The sequence below is a fragment of the Danio rerio genome, chromosome 2, assembly GCF_052040795.2.
Source record: "Danio rerio strain M-AB ecotype USA chromosome 2, GRCz13ab, whole genome shotgun sequence".
Taxonomy (NCBI): domain Eukaryota; kingdom Metazoa; phylum Chordata; class Actinopteri; order Cypriniformes; family Danionidae; genus Danio; species Danio rerio.
The window spans coordinates 55,620,843-55,626,873 of NC_141022.1; the positions used below are offsets into that span (position 1 = coordinate 55,620,843).

A 6,031-nucleotide genomic window follows, 5' to 3' on the forward strand; every position below is an offset into this window, starting at 1 on the left:
AGCTTTCAGATAACAACCCACCAAACTTGGTGCTGATACAAAAAAAAATAGTGGGAGGAGTTTATTACTCTGTAAATCATGACATTTCCTGTGGCCAGCAGGTGGCGCTATAACTGTATCTGGATATCGGCATGTAAACGTGTTCTGGTCTGGACTCTTATTAAACATGTGAATTTTGAGGCAGATCGGATAATGCATGCCTAAGTTATAATGACTTCCGGTTTTGTGGCGAATCGTCAAAGTTTGCGGGGCCGCCACGGACACGCCCATCGACAAAAACTATAAAGCTCCGCAATTTAACATCGCCAAGGCCTTTAGATGACAAAACCCAATTTTGGTGTCGATAGCATAAAATCCCTAGGAGGAGTTCGTTAAGATACAACGCCTGGAAATGGCAAAAATGCCACTTATTTGCAGCAGGAAGTTAAAAATATCCGACTTCCTGTTGGGTTTGAGATATGGCTCCAAGAGACTTTTTTGTATGTTTTGGCGTGTTTGAGGTGTGTGCCAATTTTCGCGCATGTGCGTGATTCGTAGATCAGGGGCTCGTCCGTTTAATTTTTCTAGGTGGCGCTGTCGAGTCATTTTGCCACGCCCACTTCAATATTGTTATGTGGATGTGTTCAAGAGATGACGTATATCAACCATATGATGTTTCAGGCTGATCAGACTTTGGGTGGTTGAGTTATGAGGACTTCCTGTTCCTTGGCGAAGCGTTGAGGTTTGTCATGCCGCCACGGACACACCCCTCTCCGAAAACTCTAGATCTTTACAATATATCACCGATAGAGCTTTCAGATGACACCACTCATTTTTGGTGCTGATACCATAAAATTTGTGGGAGGAGTTTGTTACAGTGTAAAACATGTCATTTCCTGTGGCCAGTAGGTGGCGCTATTTCTGTATCTGGATATTGGCATGTAAACTTGTTCAGGTCAGGACTCTTATCAAACGTGTGATTTTTGAGGCAGATCGGGTAATGCATGCCTGAGTTATAACGACTTCCTGTTTTGTGGCGAATCGTCAAAGTTTGCGAGGCCGCCACGGACACGCCCATCGACGAAAACTCTAAAGCTTCGCAATTTAACATCGCCAAGGCCTTTAGATGACAAAACCCAATTTTGGTGTCGATCGGATAAAATCCCTAGGAGGAGTTCGTTAAAATACAACGCCTGGAAATGGCAAAAACGCCACTTTTTCGCCGCAGGAAGTCAAAAATATCTGACTTCCTGTTGGGTTTGAGATATGGCTCCAAGAGACTTTTTCGTATGTTTTGGCGTGTTTGAGGTGTGTGCCAATTTTCGTGCATGTGTGTGATTCGTGGATCGGGGGCTCGTCCGTTTAATTTTTCTAGGTGGCGCTGTCGAGTCATTTTGCCACGCCCCCTTCCGAAACCCATATCAACCTGCTATTTACACCGGGTTTGGTGTGTGTGCAAATTTTCATGAGTTTTCGGGCATGTTTAGACCCTCAAAAGTGCCCCGATAGGGGGCGGAATAATAATAATAATAATAATTAAAGCTGCAAGCAGCGATGATAGGGACCTCGCACCCGGGCTCACCGCCGCCCGGTGACCTTACGATGACAGAGAACAGCGAACAATAATAATATAAGCCGATATATATATAAAAAACCTAAGAAAAATACAGATTTAAGCCAAACTTCCTCCTGTCAGCAGGTGGCGCTATACCTGTGACTCAAGATTGGCATGTAGATGTCTTCAGGAGAGGAATTTAATCAACCATGTGAAGTTTCAGGCACATGGGACATTGTGTGGCTGAGTTATAAGCCAAACCACCTTCTGCCAGCAGGTGGCGTTATGACTGACTCAATATTGTTATGGGGATGTGTTCAGGAGTGGACTTTTATCAAACATGTGAAGTTTCAGGCAGATCAGAGATTGTGTGGAGATTGTGTTATAAGACAATTTACATTCTGCCAGCAGGTGGCGCTATTAAAAACTCAATATTATTATGTAGATGTGCTCAGGAGAGGACTTTCATCAACCATGTGACATTTTAGACAGATTGGACATTGTGTGGCCGAGTTACAAGCCAAAATTTCTTCTGCCAGCAGGTGGCGCTATGACTATGACTCAATATTATTATGTAGATTTATTATGTAGATGTGCTCAGGGGAGGACTTTCATCAACCTTGTGAAGTTTCAGGCAGATCGGACATTGTGTGGCCAAGTTACAAGCCAAACTACCTTCTGCCAGCAGATGGCGCTATTACTGACTCAATATTGTTATGTGGATGTGTTCAGGAGAGGACTTTTATCAATCATGTGAAGTTTCAGGTAGATCGGACATTGTGTGGTTGAGTTATAAGGACTTCCTGTTCCATGGCGAAGCGTTGAGGTTTGTCATGCCGCCACAGACACGCCCCTCTGCAAAAACTCTAGATCTTCACAATATATCATCGCTAGAGCTTTCAGATGACACCACTCTATTTTGGTGCTGATACGGGAAAGTTTGTGGTAGGAGTTTGTTATAGTGTCAAACATGTCATTTCCTGTGGCCAGCAGGTGGCGCTATAACTGTAACTGGATATCGGCATGTAAACATGTTCGGGTCAGGACTGTTATTAAATGTGTGAATTTTGAGGCAGATCGGATAATGCATGCCTGAGTTATAAAGACTTCCTGTTTTGTGGCGAATCATCAAAGTTTGCGAGGCCGCCACAGACACGCCCATCGACAAAAACTCTAAAGCTTCGCAATTTAACATCGCCAAGGCCATTAGATGATAAAACCCAATTTTGGTGTCGATCGGATAAAATCCCTAGGAGGAGTTCGTTAAAGTACAACGCCTGGAAATGGCAAAAACGCCACTTTTTCGCCGCAGGAAGTTAAAAATATCCGACTTCCTGTTAGGTTTGAGATATGGCTCCAAGAGACTTTTTTGTATGTTTTGGCATGTTTAAGGTGTGTGCCAATTTTCGTGCATGTGCGTGATTCGTAGCTTGGGGGCTCGTCCATTTAATTTTTCTAGGTGGCGCTGTCGAGTCATTTTGCCACGCCCACTTCATTATTGTTATGTGGATGTATTCAAGAGATGACGTTTATCAACCATGTGAAGTTTCAGGCAGATCGGACACTGTGTGGTTGAGTTATAAGGACTTCCTGTTCCATGGCGAAGCGTTGAGGTTTGTCATACCGCCACGGACACGCCCCTCTCCGAAAACTCTAGATCTTCACAATATATTATCGCTAGAGCTTTCAGATAACACCACTCAATTTTGGTGCTGATACGAAAAAATTTGTGGGAGGAGTTTATTACTCCGTAAATCATGTCATTTCCTGTGGCCAGCAGGTGGCGCTATAACTATATCTGGATATTGGCATGTAAACGTGTTCAGGTCAGGACTCTTATCAAGCGTGTGAATTTTGAGGCAGATCTGATAATGCATGCCTGAGTTATAACGACTTCCTGTTTTGTGGCGAATCATCAAAGTTTGCGAGGGCGCCACGGACACGCCCATCGACGAAAACTCTAAAGCTTCGCAATTTAACATCGCCAAGGCCTTTAGATGACAAAACCCAATTTTGGTGTCGATCGGATAAAATCCCTAGGAGGAGTTCGTTAAAATACAACGCCTGAAAATGGCAAAAACGCCACTTTTTCGCCGCAGGAAGTTAAAAATATTCGACTTCCTGTTGGGTTTGAGATATGGCTCCAAGAGACTTTTTCGTATGGTTTGGCATGTTTGAGGTGTGTGCCAATTTTCGTGCATGTGCGTGATTTGTGTATCGGGGGCTCGTCCGTTTAATTTTTCTAGGTGGCGCTGTCGAGTCATTTTGCCACGCCCACTTCCGAGACCCATATCAACCTGCTATTTACACCGCGTTTGGTGTGTGTGCAAATTTTCATGAGTTTTCGGGCATGTTTAGACCCTCAAAAGTGCCCCGATAGGGGGCGGAATAATAATAATAATAATAATAATAATTAAAGCTGCAAGCAGCGATGATAGGGACCTCGCACCCGGGCTCACCGCCGCCCGGTGACCTTACGATGACAGAGAACAGCGAACAATATTAATTTAAGCCAATATATTTAAAAAATCTAAGAAAATCACAGATTTATGCCAACCTTCCTCCTGTCAGCAGGTGGCGCTATAACTGTAACTTAAGACTGGCATGTAGATGTCTTCCGGAGAGGAATCTTATCAACCATGTGAAGTTTCAGGCACATGGGACATTGTGTGGCTGAGTTATAAGCCAAACTACCTTCTGCCAGCAGGTGGCGTTATGACTGACTCAATATTGTTATGTGGATGTGTTCAGGAGTGGACTTTTATCAACCATGTGAAGTTTCAGGCAGATCAGAGATTGTGTGGAGATTGTGTTTTAAGACAAACTACATTCTGCCAGCAGGTGGCGCTATGAAAGACTCAATATTATTATGTAGATGTGTTTAGGAGAGGACTTTCATCAACCATGTGACATTTTAGGCAGATCTGACATTGTGTGGCCGAGTTACAAGCCAAACTACCTTCTGCCAGCAGGTGGCGCTATGACTGACTCAATATTGTTATGTGGATGTGTTCAGGAGAGGACTTTTATCAATCATGTGAAGTTTCAGGCAGATCAGACATTGTGTGGTTGAGTTATAAGGACTTCATGTTCCATGGCGAAGCGTTGAGGTTTGTCATGCCACCACAGACACGCCCCTTTGCAAAAACTCTAGATCTTTACAATATATCATCGCTAGAGCTTTCAGATAACACCACTCAATTTTGGTGCTGATACGGGAAAGTTTGTGGGAGGAGTTTGTTACAGTGTCAAACATGACATTTCCTGTGGCCAGCAGGTGGCGCTATAACTGTAACTGGATATCGGCACGTAAACCTGTTCAGGTCAGGACTGTTATTAAAAGTGTGAATTTCGAGGCAGATCGGATAATGCATCCCTGAGTTATAAAGACTTCCTGTTTTGTGGCGAATCATCAAAGTTTGCGAGGCCGCCACGGACACGCCCATCGATGAAAACTCTAAAGCTTCGCAATTTAACATCACCAAGGCTTTAAGATGACAAAACCCAATTTTGTTGTTTATCAGATAAAATCCCTAGGAGGAGTTCGTTAAAATACAACACCTGAAAATGGCAAAAGCGCCACTTTTTCGCCACAGGAAGTTAAAAATATCCGACTTCCTGTTGGGTTTGAGATATGGCTCCAAGAGACTTTTTCGTATGTTTTGCCATGTTTGAGGTGTGTGCCAATTTTTGTGCATGTGCGTGATTCGTAGATCAGGGGCTTGTCCGTTTTAATTTTTCTAGGTGGCGCTGTCGAGTCATTTTGCCACGCCCACTTCAATATTGTTATGTGGATGTGTTCAAGAGAGGACGTTTATCAACCATGTGAAGTTTCAGGCAGATCGGACATTGTGGGGTTGTGTTATAAGGATTCCTGTTCCATGGCGAAGCGTTGAGGTTTGTCATACCGCCACGGACACGCCCCTCTGCGAAAACTCTAGATCTTCACAATATAACATCGCTAGAGCTTTCAGATAACACCACTCAATTTTGGTGTTGATACGATAAAATTTGTGGGAGGAGTTTATAACTCCGTAAATCATGTCATTTCCTGTGGCCAGCAGGTGGCGCTGTAACTGTATCTGGATAGTGGCATGTAAACGTGTTCAGGTCAGGACTCTTATCAAGCGTGTGAATTTTGAGGCAGATCTGATAATGCATGCCTGAGTTATAACGACTTCCTGTTTTGTGGCGAATCGTCAAAGTTTGCGAGGCCGCCACGGACACGCCAATCGATGAAAACTCTAAAGCTTCGCAATTTAACATCGCCAAGGCCTTTAGATGACAAAACCCAATTTTGGTGTCGATCGGATAAAATCCCTAGGAGGAGTTCGTTAAAATACAACGCCTGGAAATGGCAAAAACGCTACTTTTTCGCCGCAGGAAGTTAAAAATATCCGACTTCCTGTTGGGTTTGAGATATGGCTCCAAGAGACTTTTTCGTATGTTTTGGCATGTTTGAGGTGTGTGCCAATTTGCGTGCATGTGCGTGATTCG

The 6,031-nt window shown here is 43.8% G+C and overlaps 1 protein-coding gene and 1 long non-coding RNA gene across 5 annotated transcripts in view; both read left to right on the forward strand.

Annotated features, from left to right (window-relative positions):
- LOC147846539 (uncharacterized) overlaps nt 1–6,031 on the forward strand; it is a 214,014-nt gene that overhangs the window by 120,394 nt on the left and 87,589 nt on the right. The window lies entirely within an intron of this gene.
- Nucleotides 1–6,031, forward strand: part of shda (Src homology 2 domain containing transforming protein D, a) — a 76,800-nt gene that overhangs the window by 33,028 nt on the left and 37,741 nt on the right.